This window comes from Giraffa tippelskirchi, chromosome 5 (genome assembly GCF_054371585.1).
Source record: "Giraffa tippelskirchi isolate mGirTip1 chromosome 5, T2T-mGirTip1v1.2.pri, whole genome shotgun sequence".
Lineage (NCBI taxonomy): Eukaryota > Metazoa > Chordata > Mammalia > Artiodactyla > Giraffidae > Giraffa > Giraffa tippelskirchi.
The window spans coordinates 26,495,537-26,522,520 of NC_137279.1; the positions used below are offsets into that span (position 1 = coordinate 26,495,537).

The 26,984-nt window shown below is 43.9% G+C and overlaps 1 protein-coding gene and 1 long non-coding RNA gene across 2 annotated transcripts in view; both read left to right on the forward strand.

The window, feature by feature from the left end:
- The window catches only part of KAZN (kazrin, periplakin interacting protein), a 1,354,882-nt gene that overhangs the window by 654,398 nt on the left and 673,500 nt on the right, over window positions 1-26,984 (forward strand). The window lies entirely within an intron of this gene.
- Window positions 20,498-25,037, forward strand: LOC145506798 (uncharacterized). Its single transcript, XR_014054347.1, has 2 exons — window positions 20,498-20,726; window positions 23,358-25,037. It is a non-coding gene; the product is annotated as an uncharacterized LOC145506798 (long non-coding RNA).

The following is a 26,984-nucleotide window of genomic DNA, read 5'->3' on the forward strand; positions in this document are numbered from 1 at the left end:
AATTAGGTGATGATATTGAAAGGTGGGTGCAAACAGAAACTCTAGCCTCCAGCATCCACTTGGCACTGGCTATGGTAATAGACAATTTCTCATTTAATTCTCAGAGTATCCACTGGAGATGGGCTTTTTTTTGATCCATTTCACAAATGATGAAATCAATTAACTTGTACAAGACCAAAGGGTTCCGAGGTGGCTCAGTGGTAAAGAATCTTCCTGCCAATACAGCAGACCCAGGTTCAATCCCTGGGTCAGGAAGATCCCCTGGAGTGGGAAATGGCAATCCACCCAGTATTCTTACCTGGGAAATCCCATGAATAGAAGAACCTGGAGGGCTACAGCCCAAGGGTTTGCAGAGAATCAGACACAGCTGAGCAACCGAGTGCACATCCAAGACCAAACTGTTAAGGAATTGTGGAGGCAACATTTTTACTTGAGCACTGAGGATGTTCCAAGCCCCTGCTTGACTAATGGAGATGGTGTGGGCAGATAACAGGGATCCAAATGCTGGCATGAAGAATATGTCTCCCAGAGTCACTTTCATATCTCTCATCTTCAACTCTGACTTTCTTATGAGCCTAGTAGGAAGGAGGAGCCAGCAGTGAGGAATAGGGAAGTAGTGTAGACAACTCTTTAACTTCCTAGAGGAACAACTTTTTTCTAGTAACGACTGAAAATGTGGCGGAACTGCCAAAAGCACATGAAATCAGCTATGTAAATTGCAAAACGTTAAATCACAGTTCAATTCTTCAGCAGTGAAAAATTACAATTTTTTTCACCAGTATGGAAAAGCAAAGTGAGGAGTTCTCTGTTGTTGTTGTTCACCCACTAAGTTGGGTCTGACTCTTTGTGACCCCATGGACTGCAGCATACCAAGTTTCATTGTCCTTTATGTTTGCTCAAACTCATGTCCATTGAGTCGGTGATGCCATCCAACCATCTCATCCTCTGTCACTCTCTTCCCCTCCTGCCCTCAATCTTGCCCAGCATCAAGGTCTCTTCCTGTGAGTCAACTCTTTGCCTCATGTGGTCAAAATATTGGAGCTTTAACTTCAGCATCAGTCCTTCCAATGACTATTCAGTGTTGATTTCCTTTAGGATTGACTGATTTGATCTCCTTGATGTCCAAGGGATTCTCAAGAGTGTTCTCCAGCACCACAATTCGCAAGCATCAATTTTCTGGTGTCCAGCCTTCTTTGTGCCCCAACTCTCACATCCGTATATAACTACTGGAAAAACCATAGCTTTGACTATATGGATCTAAGTTTTTCATGGCTTTCCTTCCAAGGAGCAAGTGTCTGGTAATTTCTTGGCTGCAATCACTGTCCGCAGTGATTTTGGAGCCCAAGAAAATAAAATCTGTCACTGCTTCCACTTTCACCCCTTCTATTTGCCATGGAACTCTCTAGTATAACTCAGTGGGTGGTGGCCCTTTAATTACACCCATCATCCAGGCTAAATTTAGTTCACCAGGTTCATTAATGTGTCTGCTCCTGGTAACACCTGCAAAAATTCCCCTCTTGGTATTGAGATGTACAGGGTTCCTACGGGGGCGTGGAGCATGCTCTCCTTTGGTTCTTTGTCGCATTGTTGTGATTGGTTGTGGTTTCCTTCTTGGTAATTATCTGTATATGTATGTGCATGTAGAGGTGGATGTGCACATACACATGTATATGCACACTCACACACATGTGTGCACATACACACAAACAATAAGTCTCTCTTTCTATTCTCCCTTGACCTCACAACACTCCTCCTATAGACCTATTTACTTATTTTATTTTTTTATTGAAGTATAGTTTATTTACAATGTTATGCCAAAGCTGGTTTCTTTTCTGTTATATATATATTTTTTTACTGGAGTATAATTGCTTTACAATGTTGTGTTAGTTTCTGCTGTACAATGAAGTGAATCAGCTGTATGTATATACATATGAATACATGTATATATCCCCCCTCTTGGACCTCCCTCCCACCCCTCTAGGTCATCATAGAGCGCTGAGCTGGGCTTCCTGTGCTTTATAGCAGGCTCCCACTAACTGCCTATTTTACACACGGTAGTGTATATATGTCAATTCTAATCTCTCAATTTGTCCCACTCTCCCCTTCTCAGTGTGCACATATCTGTTCTCTTCATCTGCATCTCTGTTCCTGCCCTGGAAATAGGTTCATCTGTACTGTCTTTCTAGATTCTGCATGTAAGGGTTAATATATGATATTTGTTTTCCCCAATGCTGGTTTTTATCAAAGCATAATTTACTTAAAATGCACAGCTCTCAGTGTATAATTCAATGAGCTCTGAACATGTATACACTGAGTCCACTCCCCCAGTCAAAATCTAGACCATGTCTATCTTCCCGCAAAGTTCCGTCATGCCCTTTCCCAATCAATACTCACCCTCTACCCCTCCACAGGACTTCCCTGGTAGCTTAGCTGGTAAAGAGTCTGCCTGCAATACAGGAGACCCTGGGTCAGGAAGTTCCCCTGGAGAAGGAAATGGCAACCCACTACAGTATTCATGCCTGGAGAATTCCATGAACAGAGAAGCCTTGTGGGCTACTCTCCATGGGTCCTCAAAGAGTTGGACATGACTGAGTGACTACTCTTTCACTTCAGGTACTATTTTTACACCCATTTTATAGAGAGGAAAGAGGAAGCCCTGAGGTTGGCCAACTGGTCATTGGAGGAAATAGGATTTAAATGGGTCTGATTCCAGACACTACTTCACAACCAAGATGCTACACATGGACGCCACCAGCACTCCCAGCTGTTTTTACTTTGACTTTATTATCATTTCCAATCCTATCTCTCTGCCTGACATTTTACCTTCTTTCACCATCTACCCTGGATCAAGACCTTTTGTCCTTCAAGGGAATTTGGTAAAAAGCATGTCTCATTCTCCTCCTCCGTGAAGCTGGTTCTAAAAACACTCATGTTCCCTTGATGTGTCCCAGTTCGAGCCTGCATGGAAATGCGGTGAGTCAGAGAACCATGTGTCTTTTCTAGATAAAACCATGTCAGCTTCTGATCTGAGAATCACTCCCCCATTGCTCTAAGGCATCCAGCTCCCACTCAGCCCACAGCCTGCAGCCAGGAGCTGGAGCTGCTCCCATTCTATTCCCGCTCCTTAACCCCTAAGACTCAAGCATATCTGCAGTGATGAGGATAATACGCAGAACAAAGCCTGTGAAACGTGCATGTTTCAGGGCCTCAGCTTCTCTTCAAAGTCCTCGCTGAGGCAGGGGAGGCATTTTCAACAATCAGGAGAAATGATGCTTTATGCTGGACCAAGAGAATTAGACAGGGAGACCTGCTTCTTTGATCTCTCTCTCACCTCACCTCTGACCGTCAGAAACAAGGCACTGTCAAAATAATTGTCCAATTTTTCCAACATGATCGATTTGCTGTAATTTTTTAAAGGAAAGAAAAGAAGGGGGCCACTGTCAAGCAAGCTCTCTTCTCACCATGCTTTGCCTCCACCTCTCGGGGTCTGTGTCAAAGTCAAGGCATCTGCAATGAGCTGAGTGCCCTATAGACCCTCCCTACATCCACCCACCATCAGACATGAGAAGCCGGGTGCTTCTCCCACTGAGAGATGTACACGGGCAGCAGTAGCTAGGCCAGGTTTCAAAGGGAACCCTGATACCTCCCCCCTGTATATTCCCACCCTGGCTATTTAGAAGAAGCCACAGAGGGCAGCGTTTGAAGTGAGAGCAAGAAAAGGAGATGGGAGAGAAAGAGGAGGTGGAGACGGAGGAGGAAGAGCTGCTGTCATCTCCGGAGATGGGATGACACGTTCACACTTTCTTGTGTCCCCTGAAAGGTGGTAGCATGACGCAAGCTCTCCTGAAAGCAACAAGTCAGCTCTTATCTCAGATTCTCCTCCCTAGTTTGTTGCTTTCTTCATCCTCCTTGCCCCCAGTTAAATTCTGAGAGGAGTCAGAAGTCCATATTTCCCTGAGGCTGGGAAAAAATGGAGAAACACAATGTACCCTGCTTCCCTGTCTATGATTTGTCCCTTTGTGGATGGTTTTTAAGGTCCTGTGGACAAACTCTAATGTTGATTTATGCAACACAGGTATTTACTGAGTGTCTTCCATATGCCAGGCACTGACTCCTTTGCCAGAGGTACCTCACTGGGAAAAAATGAACAAACATCCCTGCCCTCTAGGGTCTGACTTTCTACTGAGAGGAGACAGTCAATAAACGAAGGAAGAAAGGGCTTCCCTAGTTGTTCAGTGGTTAAGAATCCACGTTGCAATGCAGGGGACGTGGGTTCGATCCCTGGTCAGCAAACTAAGATCCCACATGCTGTGGAGCAGCTGAGCCCATGCACTCCAGTGCCCGTGCACCACAACTAGAGAGTCCATGCACCACAACAAAAGAGCCCACACAATGCAACAAAGAAGACCCTGCGTGCTGCAACCAAGACCCGACACAGCCAAACAAGTGAATAAGTACATGAGTAAATATTTTAAAAATAAAATACTTAAAAAATAAAGATGTTTAGGATGCCAGGTGGAGACAAGTCCTTCAAGGAAAGATAAAGTGGAGTAAGTGGACAGAGAGTGTCAGAAGTCAGAAAGTAAGCCCCGGACATTCTAGATCAAGAAAACAGTCAGTGCAAAGTCCCTGGGGCAGAGAAACCTGATGTGTCTGAGGGACTGTAGGTGGTCAGGGTGTGGGTACAGCACAGTGAACACATTTGGAGCATCTCAGGAGATGGAAGAAGTGAGGGGAATTGTTCATGTAGAGCTTTGCTGGCCATTGTAAGGACTGAAGCTTTCACTCAGATATTCCCTTAACCTTGTGAAATGAATGAGAAATCATAAGAGTCAGAATGGGTTTGTGATGTGCTTGATATAAAACCTTCCCAATTCCCCAGGGCTGCTGGGATGGAATAGAAGTTTCTTCACAATGTGAAGACTCACTCTGGGGCTTGCTCTTTCCCCACAGAGGCCCTTAGTGCTAGCCAGCCCTCTGCTTGCTTCTCAGAGGTCTTCTGTCTTCACTCCATTGATCAGCTCATCCAGTCTTGGGTCCTTATTGCTGTGTATATTCTAACAATGGTCAAGTATATATATTTGGTTCCGACCCTTCTGAAAGCCAGGGTCATATACCCAACTGTCTGATCAATGTCTTCACATGGATGTCTAGCAGAAATAACCTCAAAAATATCTAAGACTAAACTCTTGATTTCCCTCCATACCCCAAGCCTGCTCCTCCCACAGCCTTCCCCACTCAAAAGATGGCACCCTCATCCTTCTGGCTATGCAGACCTTGGCATCATTCTTGACCCCCTCTCTCTCCTTTATCATTTCCTGTATTCAGTCTGTCGGCAAGTCCTGCTGCCTCTACATTCAAAATATCAAGGCTCTGACCGTGGCCCACCACTTCCTCTGCTGCTGCCCTGACCTGAGCTGCCAGCTTCCTGATTTCACCCACCAAGACTCTATTCTCAACACAGAAGCCAGAATGCCACTCCTCCACTCAAGCCCGACATGGCTCCCCATTTCACTCAGTAAAAGTTGAAGTCTACAACTGTCTGTCCAACTCAGAGCTTTCTGCAGTGATGGCAATGTTCTTTATCTATAATGTCCAATATCATAGCCACAGCCTACATGTGGCTACTAAGCCCTTGAAAAATTTCCCAGTGAGATTGAGGAACTCCACTTTACATTGTATTCCATTTAAACAGTCACATGTGCCCAGTGGCTACCATGTTGGACACTGCAAGCCTATGAGGCCTAAATGAGTTGGCCCTTTTCAGCTCTTTGACCTCTTCTCCTGTCCGCTGATACCCACACCCATCCACTTCAGCTACTCTGACCTCTTACCATTTGTTCCTCCAAAATACCAGGCTCAGTCCTGCTCAAGATTCTGTTCCTTCTGCCTGGAGGGTCCTTCCCTGGATGTCTGCATGGTTAGCCCTTTGCCTCCTGCAGTTCTCTGCACTACAGCTTCCCTCACCCTCATTCATTTCCATTCTCCTTGCCTTACTCTACTATTTCTTATTGACAATGCATCCCGCCTTCTAACAGGTTACATAATTCCCTCATTTCTTAGGTCTCTGGTTTTGTAACTGTTCTCGAGAAGGCCAACTCTACTAGGACAGATCTTTATCTATTTCACTGCTGGGTCTCCAGCACCTTGAAGAGCACTGATATACAGAAGGTGCTTGATAAATATTTGCAAAAAGAGCTAAATCAGTGAAGTCTGGCCACTCCCTGCCGGCTCCAGGTCCTCATCAGTCATGCTTATGTTTGCCTTTACCCTCTCAGAAAGCTACCTGCTGCCTCTCCAACCACATTCATTCCTCATCCATCAAATAATCAAAGACTGCCTGCTGTTTGCCAGGCATGGCGTTGGGGCTCTGGAGACAGCAGTGAGCAGGGCAGGCAAAGGAGTGGGCATTTGCTTCAGAAGATAGACACTGAATGGGCAAATGGGGTAGGGAGAGTGTGATAAGTGCTAAAAAGAAGCAAATGCAGACAGTCCATCCATTTCTTAGGTTTCCTTGGAGTTACATAGCTTGTTCTGGCCGACGGTCTCTGAGTGACTTAGCCCAGTATGTCACGTCTGGGCTAAGGTGGGAAAGACCTGGAAAGTCTCCTGCATCCTCTCTCCCACTCTGTGACAGCATTGGAATTATCGGCTGTGCAAGTGAGTCATGAGGTGAAAGCTGCCTTTACCAATCATCGGGAGAGTTGCCTTGTAGACTTGCCCAACAAGAAAGGTATAAACTTTGAATTTTACCACTCATATTTCAGCATGGCCTGGCTTATCCTACTACAACAATAAACAAGTGCAAGATAAGATATATAAGCTCACAATAATGAGAAAAAGGCAAATGAAAACAATAAGGCACCATCTCACCTATTACTGTTTTGCCTATTGTTGAAAACACAATGAAACATCAGATGGACTGTCTGCCACAGTGATTTAACTTTCCAACAAGTATGTGTGCTTGGGTTGCTATAATGCTTTTTATGCCTTTATAATAAAGGGAAAAAATGTAAGCAATGATCAAGGAATCAATGTTGTGTGTCACTGCCAGAGGTAATCATGTCCGTCCTCTGTTCGCAAGCCTTTGATGGCTCCCCACTGCCTAATAGGCTAAATTTCTTGGCCTAGTTTTGTCTCCAGTAACAGCAGATCCAATTTAGGATGACCATTCAAGCCCATAAACTTTTGATCAGTTTTTATTCAATCTTTGCGTTAGTTGGAAGACAGTGATGGTCCCTTAAGAATTGGTATAGAACTGAATGAAATTTAATAAGGTGCCTGACAGCTATGTGACTGTGATTTGTAGAGCTTTCATCTTATAACCTTAAGTAACACTGACCTCAGAGAAGACTAGATAGGATGAGGGACAAAAACCATGAATATGTTATCCATCTCTGTTCGAATATTCCTACTTGTTAACTGCCCCAATAAAAGTCTAAATTCATTTCTGAATAAAGCTTGCACCGATTTTCTTTTGAAAAAAAAAAAAAGAAGCAAATGCAGTGATGGGGAAAAATGATGGTGGTCAAGGGGATGAACCTAGAAAATGAGAACAAAGAGGACCTGTAGAAGAAAGAGAAGGACCTGGCTAAATGGAAGCCAGGAAGAGGTGCTGCAAAGAGGGGAAAAGACAAAAGTTGAGGGCCCTGCCGTGAGAAGGAGCCGGATTCTAGGATGTGATGTGTAGCTGAACCAGATTCTGTGTGGTCTAGATGAGGTTGATCACTGGGGTGGTGGACCAGGCCCAGTTCAGGTAGGGCCCGGCAGGCCTATGCCAGGTCTATGATTTCTTCTTCTGTCACTGCAGCTGGCTCCAATCTCCTTCTTTCTTGAGTTCTTAGAATATTCGTTCTCAAACACCTTTTAAACTATGAAACATTTTCAAGTGAGAGCTTATACAGAAGCTCCCAAATAGCAGATATAAGTGGAGCTATTCTGGTGACAGATTGAGGCCTGGAGCTCCACCTTTTCTGCTAATTCTCAGGTCCTCTGATGGCTCCTCAAGAAACTTAATCAACCCCAAACATTCCAGGTGCTTTTAAAAAAATTGTTATTGGAGTATAGTTGCTTTACAATGTTGTATTAGTTTCTGCTGTACAGCAAAGTGAATCAAGTGTGTGTATACATACACCCCTCCTTTTTTGGATTTCCTTCCTATTTAGGTCATCACAGAGCCCTGAATAGAGTTCCCTGAGCTATATAGTAGGTTCTCATTAATTATCTATTTTATAAATAGTAGTGTGTGTGTATATATATATGTGTGTGTGTGTGTGTGCATATATATATATATATATATAAAAATGTCAATCCCAATCTCCCAATTCATCCTACCCTCCCCCCTTTGTGTCCATAAATTTGTTCTCTACATCTGTGTCTCTCTTGGCATCTTCCCTGGTGGCTCAGACAGTAAAGAATCTGCCTGCAATGCAGGAGACCCAGGTTTGATTTCTGGGTCAGGAAGATCCCCTGGAGAAGGGAATGGCTAACCACTGCAGTATTCTTGCCTAGAGAATTCCATGGACAGAGGAGCTTGGCAGGCTACAGTCTATGGGGTCACAAAGAGTCAGACATGACTGAGTGACTAACACTTTCTGTGTCTCTATTTCTTCTTTGCAAATAGGTTTATCTGTACTATTTTTCTAGATTCCATATATATGTGTTAATATGCAATATTTGGTTTTCTCTTTCTGATATTTCATTCTGTATGAAAGTCTCTAGGTCCATCCATATCTCTGAAAATGGAACAATTTTGTTCCTTTTTATGGCTGAGTAATATTCTATCATATATATGTGCCACATCTTCTTTACCTATTCCTCTCCTGATACACATTTAGGTTTCATTAAGGGGTTCATGTGCCTTTTGAAATTATGGTTTTCTCCAGGTATATGCCCAGGAGTGGAATTGTGGGGTCATGTGATGGTTCTATTTTTAGGTTTTTAAGGAACTTCCATACTGTTCTCCATAGAGCCCTCTGGCCTGCAACACTCATGTCAGCTCTGTCCTCTCTGGTCTCTGCCCACATGCGAGTCATGTTTCCACAGAAGTCAACTTTCTGGTGGGGAATTTCACATCTGACATCCCCTAATAGGCTGCTGAGTATTTTGGAGAGTGCAATAAATATCCTTATTACTAAATTCCAGGGTTCTGCTGCCCCACTCCTGCCAAGGCTCCTAAGAACCTTCTCAAACTTCTGTGTGTTTAAGAATTTCCAGGAGAGCAAGTAAAATTTTAAAAATGCCAGATCCCAGAATGGATTGGAGCTTAGGAATCTGCCTTTTTAACAAGGACCCCAGGTGATCCTTGAGGCTTCCCAGATGGCACCGTGGTAAAGAATTTGCCTGCCAATGCGGAGACGCAGGAGACATGGGTTCAATCCCTGGGTGGGGAAGATCCTGTGGAGGAGGAAATGGCAACACGCTCCAGTATTCTTGCCTGGAAAATTTCATGGACAGAGGAGCCTGGAGGGCTACAGTCCATGAGGTCGCAAACAGTTGGACACAACTGAGTGACTGAGCACACACACATGCCAGGTGATCTTCATGCATGTGGTCTGTGAACCACTCTTCTCAAAACAATCTTGACAAGCAAGGCACCTATAACTTGCAGTCATCTAGATTTTTGTTCCGTTTCAAGTCAACCAACTAGAGTTATGTATTTGCTGACATATTCAAACAGCTATAGAGATTCAGTACAATTTGAGGATCAAGATCAGAAGCTGGCTTTTCTCTTAAAAGTAAATCTGTTACAGTGTCAGAACTACCTGGCTTGTTGGACAAGCCTCTGACAAAAATGCACATTCATGGCATTACTTTGACGAATGCTGAACCTGGCATGAGGGTGGTGTTCTGTGTGATGGAGACTCCCCCTCTCCTCTTACTGTAAATTACCTGGGTGAGGACTCCAGTCCTCCGTGGATGTGGTAGGAGATGCAGGGCTTTATGCTGACAGCCTGACATGGTTTGGCAGAGATAAATTCTCTCCTGTGGGCACGAAGGATTAGGTGTGTTATGCTCTCTTCTAACTTCCCACACGGGGTTGTCAATTCCTTTTCACTCCTGTCTCCTGTATTCAGCTTATAGCTCCTCTGTCAGGAACCCCATCCAATTAAATCAAAACTCTCTAATTCCTAATTCAGCAAATGACACTTAGTTGGTGGTCAAAAAGATTTTGTGGAATGGCTAATGTAGTTACCATCACAACCTGCTATATAATCTGTAGGGCCCAATGCAGAGTGAAAATGTGGGGCCCCTTGTTCAAACATTATTAAACCTTTCAAGATGGAAATGTACTGCTCTGTTCAGTCACTCAGTTGTGTCCGACTCTTTTGTGACCCCATGGACTGTAGCCTGCCAGGCTCCTCTGTCCATGGAATTTTCCAGGCAAGAATACTTGAGTGGGTTGCCATTTCCTAATCTAGGGGATCTTCCCGACCCATGGATCGAACCCGTGTCTCTCGCCAGGATGGCTAAAGCAGATCATTAAACTCAGCTTGGGCCTCTCCTGTGCATGGGGACTGTGGGTCCACACCAGCTGGACATCCATGGAGCTGGCCCTGGCCACTGTTGATGTCCTGTGAATTCCTTGGGCAGCCTAAACCTATAAAGGAAGTGGGCCCAGGTCATGTAAAAGTCATTGCCTTTAAGGCAAAGAGTGACTTAAACAAGGTTCTTTGGGGTGGATGTCCACTTTCCTCTTTCCTGCTGTTGGCTCACAAACCACCCCCTGCTCCCAGCCCTCAGATGTCTAGCATCCTCCTTACTTAGGCAAAGTAAGTAACCCTTTGGGTTGTAATGGTCTGTTTGCACCTCTGTGCCCAGGTGGATTGAGAATTCCAGGAGGACGAGGACCAGACCTTTGTGTCCCCAAGGACATAAACAGACCATGGAACATTTTCAGAACTTAATTAATGTCTGTTTAAATGACTGGAGGATAAATTAATAAGTTAACTCTAGATGGGCAGTGTTGGAACCTTATGGCCTGTGATAGGATTTTTCAAACTACATTCTGAGTTAACTTCCATGAGTACGCTAATAAGTATGTTTAAAAAAAAAAAACAAAGTCATGTTGAACTCCTAAATTAGCATCTTCTGGAAACTTCCTTCCCAACCTTTAGTTCTGGAAGAGGCAGCCTCAGCGCATCTGGGAACTTTCTAGAAATGTAAAAGTTGAAACTTCTCAGGCCTAACCCCAAACCTATTGTATCAGAGACCCAGGAGCTGGGGCCCAGGGATTTGGGTTTTCACAAGCCCTTCAGATGATTCTGATGCACCTCGTCTGAGAGCGTGTGCATGCATGCTCAGTCATGTCCAGCTCTTTGTGACCCCCACAGACTATAGCCCACCAGGCTCCTCTGTCCATGGGATTTCCCAGGCAAGAAGGAATACTGGAGCAGGTTGCCATTTCCTCCTCCAGGGGATCTTCCTGACCCAGGGATCAAGTCTGCATCTTCTGTGTCTCCTGCATTGGCAGGCAGATTCTTTACTGGCTGAGCTGTCGGGGTAGCCTCATCTGAGAGTACTAGTATTCTAAGGAAGACAGATTGGAAAGCTGTCTGGAATGCATGTCCAGATGCACTTGGATTTTAACACAAATTAATAGTTTGCAGCTGCAGTCTTAAATGTTTAGAAGGATTAAATTTTGTGATAGAATTTTACATAGCAAGTCAAAATCCTACAAGTTTGGCTCTTGATATAGGCCTTTATTCAACTCAGGAAGTAGGACATTTGGATAAGAATAAGAGAGGAAAGGTGAATCCTCATATTAAGTGTTTTTTATTATTTTTAAAGATTTTTTATGTGGACCATTTTTAAAGTCTTTATTGAATGTATTACAATATGGCTTCTGTTTTGTTTTTGGTTTTTTGACCACGTGGGATGTTAGCTCCTGGACTGGAGTTTGAGCCTGTACCCCCTGCATTGGAAAGCAAAGTCTTAACCACTGGACCACCAGAGTAGTCCGTTCTTTAAAGGACTGTTTGTTGATGAAAAGCTAGAAGAGGATTAGGAAGATAGATGTATAGTGGTAAAGGGCCAGGAGATCTACAAAATATGTGACCTTAACAAATCAACTAAATAAGTCTTAATTTTTTTTTCCACCAAAAATGGAGATAATACCCAGGGCTGCTATGTACAGTTGGACAGGTTGTGCACCACACAACAGAATCAGCTGAGGCGAAGGGAAAGCTGATGTCCAGCTGACCCAGGCTTTGCCACCACCACCTCCCCCCGAACCCAGAGGAAGGAGCATCTTTGTCTGTTTCACCCACAGGCACCCTATGAATCAGCTGAGGCTCTGACAATACCTGTCTCTGCCTGCCTGCTTGAGTTATGAGGATCAAAAGAAATAATGAGTGAGAAAGCAATTTCAAAACTACAAGGTGTTGTATAGATAAAAGGACCTCATTTTGATTGTTGCCGCAATGGTATGCTTGTATTTTGACCATTTCACTCAGCTGGATCGAATGCCTGATATGTTAATTGAACACAAGTCATTACCCATCTACCAAAGCTCTCACTGTCACGGTTGAGAAGCCAGCAAGACATGTTAGTCTCCGGAAAAGGGACTCTCACAGTAGCTCACTATACGCTGCAGGTTTTGCCAGTTTATGAGACCATCACAAGGGACTGACTGAGGCCTCTAACAGTCTGTAAGGTGTTATAGTCGAACCTTCTCAACCAGTAGGTCTGAGTACTTAGTGGCAGATCCTTGGGGCCTCACCTTGTTGGAGCTGAGCTACCTGGAGGGTGAGAGCCAAACGCCTGGGAAGCCAAAGGCTCAGGTCACCAGACCTGTACAGGTGAGCCAGGCCTGGACTTCTGTTTATTGTGTGCTTAAGGGGAAAGATGGGGCTTCCCAGGTGGTGTGGACAAAAGAGACACAAGTTTGATCCCTAGGTCAGGAAGATCCCCTGGAGGAGGGCATGGCAATTCCCTCCAGTTTCTTGCCAGGAGAATTCCATGAACAGAGGAGCCTGATGGGCTACAATCCATGGGGTTGCAGAGTCAGACACGACTAAGTGACTTAGCACACACAGGAGAGGAAAGAAGACCCTTTCTAAAATTTGTGCTGGGGACAACAAATGTCCTTGTTAGGACACTGCAGAATCCCCAACGACCTTATTTCATAAATTGTTTAGTCACTAAGTCTTGTCTGACTCTTTTGAGACCCTATGCACTGTAGTCTGCCAGGCTCCTCTGTCCATGGGATTTCCCAGGCAAGAATACTAGAGTGGGTTACCATTTTCTTCTCCAGGAGATCTTCCTAACCCAGGGACTAAACTCAAGCCTCCTGCATTGTCGCACAGCTTCTCCACCACTGAGTCACCAGGGGAGCCTGATTTCATAAGTTTCAGTGCCGAAAATGGAGCATCAAAAGCACTTTTTCTTGTAAAAGCAAGTGTGGTCTTGCTCACTGCCACCTTGTGGCAGCTTTGCACTGTAGCCTCAGTCAGGGGGAGCTGAGTGCTTCCTGGGCACTCGGGACATGTGTAGAATTTCCCTTCCTTGGGAATGCCCCCTGTGTTTTATTTTCCCCAGTCTCCATTTGGAGGGACAGAAGAACCATTAGCCTGTGTCACTGAGGTATCTGGATAATCAGAGTGAACTTGGCCAATCAGTCAGGTGTCTCTTTGGTCCCCACCTTTCCTTCCGCCTTCACCCCCCAAATTATATAACCTTCAAGATTTCTTGCAACCCTGAAATATTTTGATTTTTCCCAAAAGATGGCTTGAGTGTCCCAGATAATATATTAAAAGATAGGTTTTATTTTTTATTGTTCTGTTTGGCAAATCAGAAATCCATCTCTAGCCCCTCCTGATCAGGCCCCACTGCTGTGCAGTAACAGTTCCCCAAGGGATTTCTGCACAGGGAGATAAGGTAGCTGGCTGCCAGAGGGCCACCCGATCTTCAAACACTGCCTAATTAAGTTCCAGCCAGCAGGCTACCTCTGCGGACCAAGGGACTCTGGGAAGATAAGACACAAGACACAAGACACATCCAGAGATGAAGGGCGGAGCTTTGCAAATGAGGTGAAATGCATCAGGAGCAGCCCATCCTATTTGCAAAAAGAAATCAGTCTAACAGGGGTCCTGCAGACCTCTGAAAGAGCAAGGAAGAGTTGCCATTGGGTAGGAGGCTGCTGGCCTTTCTGCCACCCTCTGGAGCTTGGATGGAGTGTGATTGTGGTATTCCCTGGGATGGGGAGATAAGGCTAGAAGTCATTAATGGAGAGAAGCACGTCTTCTCAGTTCCAGAAGCTAATCCCCAGTGACTCATTCCTTCTGAGCCTCCCACGGGGATGTGGAGGCACTAGAGGTACATTGTTTATTCCTCTGACCTATGTATTTTGCTGCCTTTGTTAGAATTCTAATTACATTCTGTAGTCTTCCTGTTGCCAAACTGGTGTGTTTCTCTTGTTAATTTTATAGCAGGGTTGCTCTCCCCTCCTGCATTTTGAATATAAGGGTTCCCAGGGCTTCAACTGTCCTTTGAGTTTCAAAAAAATGTTCTTTAAACAAGCACAACCCCCTCCCAAGAAATAATAAGATTTTGCTGAACTTAGAGACAGGTAAATTGAAAGTTGTAAAACTGAAGGAATCTGGTCACCTTCATGCCTTTCCTAACTGTAGAGCATAATTTTTCTTTTTGGATATACTTAGAACTTTTTTAAATTTTTGGCCACACTCCATAGCATGTGGGACCTTAGTTCCCCAACTCAGGATGCAAACTGTGCCCTCTGGAACCTTCTTACACTGTTGGTGGGAATGCAAACTAGTACAGCCACTATGGAGAACAGTGTGGAGATTCCTTAAAAAACTGGGAATAGAACTGCCATACGACCCAGCAATCCCACTGCTGGGCATACACACCAAGGAAACCAGAATTGAAAGAGACACGTGTACCCCAATGTTGATCGCAGCACTGTTTACAATAGCCAGGACATGGAAGCAACCTAGATGTCCATCAGCAGATGAATGGATAAGGAAGCTGTGGTACATATACACAATGGAATATTACTCAGCCATTAAAAAGAATACATTTGAATCAGTTCTATTGAGATGGATGAAACTGGAGCCCATTATACAGAGTGAAGTAAGCCAGAAAGAAAAACACCAATACAGTATACTAATGCATATATATGGAATTTGAAAGATGGTAACGATAACCCTATATGCAAGACAGAATAAGAGACACAGATGCATAGAACAGTCTTATGGACTCTGAGGGAGAAGGTGAGGGTGGAACGCTCTGAGAGAATAGCATTGAAACATGTATATTATCATATGTGAAACAAAACACCATTCCAAGTTTGATGCATGAGACAGGTGCTCAGGGCTGGGGCAATGGGATGACCCAGAGGGATGGGATGGGGAGGGAGGTGGGAGGGGGGTTCAGGATGGGGAACACATGTAAACCCATGGCTGATTCATGTCAATGTATGGCAAAAAACACTACAATATTGTAAAGTAATTAGCCCCCAATTAAAATAAATAAATTTATTAAAAAAAAACAAAACTGTGCCCTCTGTATTGGAAGGCAGAGTCTTAACCACTGGACTGCCAGGGAAGCCCCTGAAAGTACTTAGATCTCAAGAGTATTGTTTCTTGACAGATTTCATGGTATATCATACAAACTCTCAAACTTGGAGTTGTAAGAATTTTCAGCGGAAACCTTTATAAGATGTATACCTTTTAAGAAAAATGATATCAAAATTCATTGTAACAGTGATCCTTACTGTCTGGTTTCTTTGGGATCATCCACCCTTCTCCTCCCCCATTTCCAAAATAAATTAAATTCATGATTTTAGTGAAAATAAATAAAAACTGATTTTGAGACTGTCCCAAACTTCTTTAAGATAAATAAGAAAATCAAGGGAGGAAAGTAGAGAATTTTTCCTCCTAAAATCCTCAATTATTATAAAGTAGTGAAGCTTCTAGTTACAACATACCATGTGCCTACTTCTTTAGCTATGTCTATTGAGATCCTCAATTTAATTCTTCAAATGTCTGTGCTGATGTTTTAATTCTGAGCAGGCCCTAGACATTTAGAATCTTGGTTTTTCTGTTACAACTTTTTCTGTACCCTGTGCAGAAAACATATACCCTGTGCTTCATTTTATTGTTTCTCACTTTTAATTTTTGTCTGCCATGTTTATAGGCCAAGTTTGTGATTGCAAAGCTGGCTCAGAAATTCAGCTCACCTCCTCAGTCATGTGTGTATCTATTCTTCTCAGATCAGGCCCTGTCCTATATATTCTAGATGTATCGCCCACTTCAAATCTCACAGTGCCTCTGCAGGGTCAGTTGGATTTGCATTTTGAAACAGAAAAAATAAAAAAGGCTGCAAGAAGTTAAATAACTTGCCCAAGGTCATCCAGCTACGAAGGAGATAAGGAGATATTAGAACTCACCTCGATCACTGTCATACTATAACATAAAACCTAGAACAGAGATGCAGCCAAATGTAGCTGGATGACAGGAGACTATAGAACATCTGTGATGTGAGCTGTGGAAGGTCAGTAAGTGTGATACCCACTCAGAAGCTTGTTCATAGGACAAAGTGTGATTAAATTATTCTCAGCAGCTCCTGGAATCACTAATTGAATAACAACAGCAACGTGCTAAGGTCTATGCCAAGCACTTTGGGCATTGCTCCCCTGCAATACAGCACTCCATCAATACAATTGTCCATCTTATAGAAGAGGAAACTGAGACCCAAGGAGTTTAGGTCGTTAGCTCAAGGTCATACCATTGGTAAGTGGCAGAGCAGGGACCTGAACTTAGATCTTTCTGGTCCAAAGCCCAGTGTGTAGAGCACCAGACTCTGCCATCCTTACACCTATGGGATCAGGAGGTGGGCAGAGAACAGGAGGGAGAGTGGGAAGCAGTGACCAGAAGGACATGTTCTGATACTTCCTATGTCTGTGTTAACCGGGAGAGACCTGGAATGTATCCTCTATCACTGAGATGAACCTACATTGCTTACACAATTGTGCTGAAACCATGTAACTCAGACTGGGACTTGAACCCACAGTTTTTTAACTGAGATTACACACCTGGCCTCAAGACTTAATGAAGCTCAACTTCTTGATGTCTCATCACAGAAAGAACTCAGTGAGAGACAAAATGATAGTTAGTGGATTTATTCATAGAAAAACACACTCCACAGACAAGTGTGGGCCATCTCAGAAGCCAAGAGTGGCTGCAGGGTATGTGGTTGTCAGTTTTTATAGGGGTGGGTAATTTCATAGGTTAATGAGTTGGAAGAGAATTCAAGCTATTTGGGGGAAGGAGGGATGATTTCCAGAAATTGGCCACTTTCTGACCTTGATGGTCAGCCTTGGAAGTGTCATGGCACCTGTGAGTGTGTCATTTAGCTTGCTGATGTGTTACAATAAGTGCATACTCAAGGTCTAGTAGAAATCAACTAGTCCACCATCTTAAATCCATTTGGTTCTAACCAGTTTATATCATGTCATGTCCTTGGGTTATGTCATCTTTTTAAATGTTGTATCCTGCTTCATTCTCTCCTGTTTCAGTTCTAATTGTATTTTTGGAAACTTAACTTTAAAAGCCAGGAAGGGGAACACATGTAAACCCATGGCTGATTCATGTCAATGTATGGCAAAAACTATTACAATATTGTAAAGTAATTAGCCCCCAACTAAAATAAATAAATTTATAAAAAAAAAAACCAATATAAAAAAAATAAAATAAAATAAAAGCACAGGCAAAGAGAGTACCTCCCTGGCAGTCCAGTGGTTAAGACTCCATACTTCCACTGCAGGGTACATGGGTTCAATCCCTGGTAAGGGAAGTAAGATCCTGCATGCTGTCCACCACAGCAAACAAAGTAATTAATAGATAAATAAAAATAAAAACATAAGCAAACAAACACCAGTGCAAAGGATCTGAACACCCCTGTCTCAGTAAATCTACCAAACACACATTCCAAACTTCAGTCACCTCTCAGGCATTCCCAACAACTCTTGTGTTGACACCAGCCTGGAGAGGAAGAAAGAGGTTGTTGGCACAGGAGTGGCTCTGCACAGAACAGCAGCACCAAAGGGTCCTGCAGGGCTGGTAGAGGCAGGTGCTAAGGACCCAAGTGTCCTCTAACAGTTCCAGGTGAGACGTATGATTCCTTCCCATCACCTCTCCTGCCCTGTACATACGAGCACAGTTTTTACTCTTCCCAACCTATGTCATTCACAAGTGGCTGAGGGACAAGATCACACTTCAGCTCCTCATTACAGAACTTGAAAACTGGAAAAAGAAAATGCAAATCAGATGCCAAACTGGCATCTCCCCCCAACTCCCTTATTATGCAGGTGGGAAAACAGATATCCAGAGAAAACACTTGCCCAAAGCGGGTCCAGTGCCAGGAGCTAATTTAGGTTGGTCACTTTGGGGCTCCTGACCTGGTTTCATGAAACACCATGATAAAATATTGGTGACTGCATGGGTTTTAACAGAAATCTAACTCTGATAAGCTAAATCAAAGAGGATTTACTGGCTCCCGTAACTGGAAAGTTCAAGGGTTGATGGCTTCAGGAATAGCTGGGTTTTGGATCTTAGACCATGCCATGAGGACTTGGTCCCTCCTCCTCTTGTCTCTAATTTCTTCTGGGTTGGCTTCATTATCAAGTAAGCTGCCCCACAAGTTGTTTAAATGGGTGCTGGCAGCCCTAGACTCTTCTTGCATCTCAGCCTCGTCTGTATCAACCCCTCTCTTGAGTTGTTGCTTCTCTTCCTGAGACTGAGGGTTTGTACAGAACAGACACCAGTCTATAGGAATCTTTCATCATTGCCCTCAGAAACTTAGGTTATGTTCTTGCATTGGCTCCTAGCTCAGAGGTTCTTTTATTATTATTTTTATAAATTATTATTATTATTGGGGTATAATTGCTTTACAATATTGTATTAGTTTCTGCTGTACAACAGTGTGAATCAGCTATATTATATATATGTCACCCCTCCTGCTTGGACCTGTCTCCTACCATCCCCTCCATTCCACTCCTCTAGGTCATCACAGAGCACCGAGCTGAGCTCTCTGTTCTGTACAGCATATTCCCACTAGTTATCTATTTTACACATGGTGTATATATGTCAATCCTAATCTCCCAATTCATCCCACCCTCCCCTTGGCCCACTGTGTCCACATATCCATTCTCTACATATGCATCTCTATTTCTGCCCTGCAAATAGGTCCATCTACACCATTTTTCGACATTCCACATATATGCATCAGAGGTTCTCAGTTGGGGTGGAGAGGGGGAGCATCTTTGTTACCCTCAGCTGCAAGGATAAGGATGTTTTCCTAAATGTAACTCTATGCAAAGTCAGGGGTGCACATCCATATGGATGTGTGTTGGGGGTGGGGGAATGTGTTCTCCAAGGGGTTGAGAACCAACAAAACTAAAATTTCCTTTGGGATTATTTGGAGAATTTCACTTGGGTTAAGGACCGAATTTCAAATATTGTCATCTTCAACCATAATTACCTTGAAGCAAGGGATATTTGCAAGGTCAGGGGCCATCCAGACTGCTGTTTTTCTAGCATCAGGCTGTTACCAAGAGATGATTCCTCCTTGACCTCATCCCTGTTATTTCAAATGCACTCAGAGAATGTGTAAGTGACTTTAATGAGCCCCCTCTGACTCTTAAGTTTGAGGGAAAAAAAAAAAATGATGGCATGCATTCCCAACTTCTAGTGAAATTGTGGTGAAGAGAATTTTGCCCAGTTTAACTCTTAATGGGCTCTCTGGGGAGAAGTTTATCATTTTGTGCCTGGCTCCAATTTGGTGCTCCAGTTTGCTCTTCCTGGGCGAGTACTCATGCAAATGTGAGGTGGAGCATGCTCCAGGAGAAGCTGGGGAGAGTAGTGCCCGCCTCCTGTAGCTCCCCTTGCAAGTCATCCATCCACACCCGGCCTCTCCTTTCCAGGCCAGTCTCCACCCCTCTTGCTTCACATTTAATTTCTGTTTTCCCCAGGCTCTGACTGGTTTGAGGAACGGGATGTGGTTTCATGACAAACTAGCACAGGGCCCTTGACTTAACAGAGCTGCCGTGTGGCAGTGCCATTGTGATGATGGGAGGAAGAGGAAGAAATGGTCTTCACCACCACTTTTTGAAGCCATACACAGGCCAGGAGTAAAGTGCAAGGAAAACAGGGTAGGCTGTTTGGATTTGCAAAGGAGGGACAGGGAAAAAGGGTGTTGGCTGCTCAGAGAACACCCAATTATTATCTGAAATTCATTCCCCAGCCCCCTCATAAGCTTAGGCTTTGAAACAGATTCAAATACCCATTATTCATCACATATGTTGGGTGGAAATTATATTGTGACCTCAAAAAGGCAATCAGCAAGAATTTATACTTATACTGCTTAACTGAGCCCAGCCCAGGGCTGAGTTTCTGTGGGAGCATGTGGTTATAAACAACTGAAACAAACCGAAAGCAAATGGAACATTTTTGGAAGGTCTCAGGGCCCACAAAACTGGTGGGAAGCCAGAGGACCAGGCCTAGAACTGAGCAAGAACAAAGGCAGCAGTGAGAATGGGAAGCTCAGCCCTGGACTCATAGCAGGACAGCCTGATGAACATGTTACCATTGAGGTAAGTGGTGATGAGTTAGACCTTCCATCCTCAGAAGGGAGCATCTAACTGGCTGCATGCGTGCATCCTCAGTCACTTCAGTCATGTCTGACCCTTGACAACCCCATGGACCGTAGCCTGCCAGGCTCCTCTGTCCATGGGGTTCTGCAGGCAAGAATACTGGAGTGGGTTGCAATGCCCTCCTCCAGGGGATTTTCCCTATCCAGGGATTGAACTCTCATCTCCTGCATTGCAGGCAGTTTCTTAACCACTGAGCCACTGGGGAAGCCCCTGATTGTCTGAGCTTAGGTCATGTGCTCACCTCTGTCTGTACTAGGGTACTGAGAAAGAGGATTTATCCTCCTCCGTTCCCTATCGCAAAGCCATTGTCTGTAATTTTCTTCTCTCTAAAACCATTCACAATGAGGAGTTGGTATTTCCCCAAAGGGAGACTCTGGTGCTTCAGGAAGGAGGAATGCTTGCTGAGAAGCCCATGCGCACACACACGCGCACACACACACACACACACACATAAAGCATAGAACAAAATAAAATAAGCTCCCTAATGGCAACCCACTCCAGAGTTCTTGCCTGGAGAATCCCAGGGATGGGGGAGCCTGGTGGGCTGCCGTCTATGGGGTCACACAGAGTCGGACACGACTGACGCAACTTAGCAGCAGCAGCAGCTCACAGAGCTGAAGAGGCACAACATCAAGCACAAAATGATTAAAAAGGGGGTAGTGCCATATATTATAGCATTTTCTACCAATATAATAAAGTGTTACATTATGCAGAACAGACATTTACCCAGTGGGAACTTCTTCAAAGACAGAAGTGTTTAGAGAAAGGAGATGTCAAGGTGTACGGATGTTCCAGGGCAGTTTCACCAGAAGGCAAAATTGATGCGGATCTTGAAAGATGAACAGGGAACAGAGAGTAGGAAGCAGGCAGATGAGAAAATTCTAAGCAGAGGGAAAAAAGGAAATAGAATGGATGTGTGTGCCAGAATTCTAGTCGCTTCTCCTGAGAAGATTGTACTATAGAGCCAGCCTGTCCTGGTTCTGAAACTTTATCTATTGAGACTGAACAATCTGCTTAACATTTTGGGTCTTATATTATGGACAGGACACATAATTCTTACCTCACAGGCTAAGACTAGATATGAAAAGAGCCTGGTGTAGGGCTTGACCCATATAGTAAGGAATTTGCCAATGTCGGTTCCCTTTTTCTTCCTCCTCAATTCTGCCCTCTTTTATTAAATTATATTGGTTGGTGGATAAGAAAGATTTGAGACTCAGAGTTTGATAAATAACATCAGGCAGATTCACTTTTAATAATTACAGAAAGCTCTATAAACACACTATTGGGCTCTGCCCCAAATGAGATGTGGAATTAGCCCTCACCTGTCTCACTATCCTATTGGCTGGGCAACCTTAAAAATGTGTCTTTTGGCATACACTCTCTGAGCATCCATTTCTCCTCTATTTGAAGAGACTTTCCTGCACCTTTGGAAAGTACTGGCCTCTGATTATACAGCTAATTACTATAGAGTGAATCCCATTTTTAACAAAAAGTTTGTCTGGCTTTTTACCCAAGGGGATTTATTTATCAGAGCCTGGTGGATCTAGTTAGCAAGGACAGGAAAAGGACACACAGTTCTGGGACACAGTCACAACAGAACTTTTAGATTTGGACGTGTGACTATTCACCAAGGCCCTCCCGGTGTAGCAAGTGGCCATTTGGCAAAAGCAGGACCTTTAATGGTGGGCATTGTGGCATCATTGTGCCAACAGCCCAGCATAGCAGTCTCACCCCTGAGTTCTGTATTCACATGTACACTCTGCTTAAGTCACTCTGGTTAAGTTACCCTTGACTGCATTTTATGGGGGACATTATATGCTACGGTTAGGACCAAGCGTCAAGGGATTCCCAAGAGTATTAGGAAGGAGTCATCTCGAGACACGATGCTGGGGTCATAGGCTTAACTGCCTACAAGGACCAGGCAAGTGAAGGTAATGAGTAAAGCAGGCCAGAAATGAATGTTTTACAATTCCCATTCTTCTTGAAATATGCACCTTTTTTAGCCTGCTTTTAATTTTTCCCATTTTGATAGAAATGTGGGTAGAGAGAAATGTTTCTCTATTATAAGGGTTTTTTAAGTACTTCTTAGCCATAGCATAAGAGTAATAATTGAGAATGTAAATATTCACTTATTGCTTAATTAAAAATAATAACATCCACAACAACCACAGCATGCAGACCAAATGTACTAGTTTAAGACATCTGGTCTACTGTGGCTGTAAAGCTTGCCCCACCGTGTGCACTCTGCATTCAGTAATCTGTCATAGGCCCAAACCAAGAATATAAGTGGAGATGAAAACAAGACATAAATCTTCTCATATAGCTTTTTCTATTACCATATTCAACAAAGATATAAAACAACCTTGCAACAAAGAACTTTTACAACACGCATTTCTAGGACAGTATTTGAGTGAGGTTCTGGTATATTTCATGTGCAATGAGCCCTTCCTTCATCTGAACAATAGGGGGGCATAAACCAATATAGGAAATTCTCCATGGAGCTTTACAGAATTGAGACATTTTGGATTAATTTTCTGTACATGCAGTAGGGATGGGCTTCCCTGGTAGCTCAGCTGGTAACGAATCTGCCTGCAATGCGGGAGACCTGGGTTTGATCCCTGGGTTGGGAAGATCCTCTGGAGGAGGGAACATCCTGGGCTGGAGAATTCCATGGACAGAGGAGCCTGGCAGGCTACAGTCCATGGGGTCCTGTTAGGGGAAGAGAGAGGTGTAACTTTGTCCAGGGATAGAATGGGAGGGTTTTGTTGTTGTTATATATATTTTTTCTCCATTAAGTTGTGAACCCTAAGGAACTTAAAAGAAAAAATAAGAACCTGGCAAATATTTCATATTTACATAATCTCTCATCATTTAGTGTTTATTTATTAGCAACTATATATCCATTCAGCTGTCATAAAATTACCAAGTTCAGGCAATGTGCTAAGAGTGTCATGTCTACTTGTTTCCGATTTAGAAGTTTTATCTTCCCCGCTGAGATCAAGTAAGCTACTTGAGGACAGAAATGTCATGTCTCATTCCAAACTCCCAGATCATCTGAAAAGTTCTATTCTGCATTATGATCCTATATGAAATATCTCCCTTTTTTAGAGAGAATGTGTTTACTCATCTATATCCCAGCCCACAGGCACTGCCTTGCCCATAGTAGGACTCCAGTAAACGTTTGTTGATTGAGTAACTAAACTCCACCGACGATGGAGTTCAGTGGAAATTTGCCATTTTTGAGAATATATTAATGCAAACATGTTCACTGACAAATCACCTACTTGGTTAATAAATCTACCACATTTTAAGGCCAAAAATGAGAGAAGTGTTATCTCCTCTGAACTGTGTGTTGGCCATTCTTGGTTATAGAAAAAAATAAAAGAGTTATGTTGGGCTTCTCAGATGGTGCTAGTGGTAAAGAATCCTCCTGCCAATTCAGAAGACACAAGAGACACAGGTTTGATCCATGGGTGAGGAAGATCCCCTGAAGTAGGAAATGGCAACCAACTAGAGTATTGTTGCCTGGAGAATCCCATGAACAGAGGAGTCTGGTGGGCTACAGTCAATGGGGTCCCAAAGAGTCAGATACCACTGAGCACGCACGCATTTGCATTCTAAGAAATCACATACCAATGTGGAAGAGAACAATACAAGGTCAGGGATATCAGGTGGCTGGGATCATTGGGGGCCCTCTTGGGGGCTGCATTTGTTAAATGAGTGTATTCAACAATTGGTATTGTTTTCAAAGAGGCTTAGAGACTCCTATCTTAGAAAACGCTATAAAATTTTCCTTTTTGCTGCTCCTGTATCTGCAGCTCTTCCTCGTCTCTTTGCATGGGCCAAGAGTAAAATTGATTTCTCTATTGAAGAAGTGGGAATATTAGCTTATTTGAGTGAATCTGAACAGTGACCCAAAAGAAAAAAATCTGTCAGTTGGCCTGTGCTGTTCCAGAAAAACATTGGGAAGATAACCTCTGTTGTTCCAGCCTCATGGGGCTAACGAGAAGCTCTTCTGTCTAATTACACTTTCAGAGCTGAGACTGACACACAAATCTGCGTATTCCTCAAGCTAGAAGAATTCCACTTCCTCAGGGACCTGGACTCTGTGTTCCATTTATGCTCCTCTGGCTCACAGGGGGTTTGGCTGTAAATGTTAAATGGTCATTCTCTGTGAATTCTCTGAAAGCAGGTTTTGTTGAAGTAGAAAGTCCATTAGTGGGTGCTTAATGCATTATTGTTCAATGAACAAGAGACCGCAAGTCAGATGCTATCTCAGTAGACCAAACTCTCTTATCTTGTTCTTGTCGTAGCTCCCAAGGGCAGAGTTAAAAGTGAATATTACCAAAAAAGAAAAAGAAAATCACCATGATTTCAAGGCAATCCATGGGTTTGAAATACGTTATGCCAGTGCACCTGCAGTTGCCTGCACTTTCCTTATTGTGGACCTCATCAGACTTCATGACATTTACACGTTGATATTAGGGCTTTCCAAAGCAACACTAGTGGTAAAGAACCCTCCTGCCAATTTAGGAGACGTAAGAGACACAGGTTCGATTCCTGGGTCCAGAAGATCCCCTGGAGGAGGGGACAGCAACCCACTCCAGTATTCTTGCCTAGAGAATCCCATAGAGAAGCCTGGTGGGCTATAATCTATAAGGTCTCAAAGAGTCTGACATGACTGAAGTGACTTAGCACAGCACAGCACACACTTATATCAATCTTTCCCGATTGCCTATAGCAACCCTGAAGACAGGTGTGGGTCTTTCTTATTTACAGAAATATCCTCAGTAACTGGTACAGGACAGGGCTCTTAGCAGGTCTTCAGAAAGTATTGTTGAATGAAGGAATGAGGAAGCAATCCTAAAAACACTTCTAGTGTAAGAGAGGACTCAGTCTTTGAAGGGTCTCAAGTTAGCCAACTCTGGCAAAATTCAAACTTGAAGAAGAGGGAAGCCATGGCAACCCTGGTTTCCTTTTTGTTCTTCGAACTGGGTGGCCCCATTACATGCTTCCTGCCTGGCAACTTCAGTGATTGGCTCCTCCAAGCTCTGGCCCACTTCCTTAGCTTAAATTCAGAGAGAAACAGATATTACTGAGCCCTCTAGCTTCCTCTCCCACTAGTGGGCTCTTTCTTATACTTTGCATTTCTCCCCACCCTCTTATCCCAGACCTCCCACTGCCCTGGGAGTTAAAATTCAGGGAGAAAGAGATGAAGAGGGAGATTGAGAGAAATAAAGCATGTGGATGTGTGTGTGTGTGTACAGCTTCCAAAATTTTTGCTCCTACCTCTGCATCACTCCTCATGGAGCCAAAGTTCTCTGATGAATAGGGAGCAGACCTCATGGTCAAGGAAGGGGGTGGGGAAAGGCAATTGGCTCCTGCATTCTTTCCCTTACCAAGTTAACATAGGGTAGGGGGAATTAAATCGAGGATGACACACCATTTTACCTTTTATGCGAGTTTCAATCAATTGATATTGTCTATCTGGACTGCTGTGTCATGAGGAACTCTGAGGCTGGGTTCCAGCTCAGCAGAAAAGCATGACATGATCAATTAATAATGTCTTCCTTGAGCACAGGAAAGGTGAGTGGCAACTGACAAGCTGCCTACAAGCCACAGCAGGAGATGCTGGTCCTATACCCTCAGAGCAATGGAAGTGCTAGAATATCCAGGCCTCCCAGGGAAAACAAAGGTCCTTGTGTATTGCAACATAAACGCATACCTAAATAGCTTCAGGGAATAATTAAGCTGTGTTTGCACAAATAGAAAGGAGAGGAAGGATAGAAAGGCAAGATCTGAGCTGCTGTCACCCATGTTCTAATTTCTTTGGGATTGTTTTTTCCCTTTCATTCTTTTCTCTTCCTTGCATTCATATGATCCCATGGAAACCATAGCCACATGAGTAATTAATACTCAACAAGTGGAGTAAGTGTTAGGCAGGTGATGCATTTAGAGAGAACAGCAGATCAGTTTGCTTCTTATCCGCCAATTCAAATCAGTTGGTGGGGGTTGCTTTCAAGTTCCTGAATTTCTGAGACTGGAAGGCACTCCAGTGCCTGAGCCCTGGGGCTGTTAGCTGACAGCACGTGTCTGTGCACTTGTGTGGCCCTGCCACCCTGACAGGGTGCAAGATCATCAGTAATCCATGAGACAACATCCAGCCAAGCATACAGGGACACATAGTCCCCCTCTGCCTGTTTGAACCAATCCCCATGCGGGATACTCGGGTGCTCAGCCCAGCTGGCAGGGCCCACACGGAGCCTGGTAGCACCCAGAAGTCCAGCATGGCACTGAGAATACAGCTTTA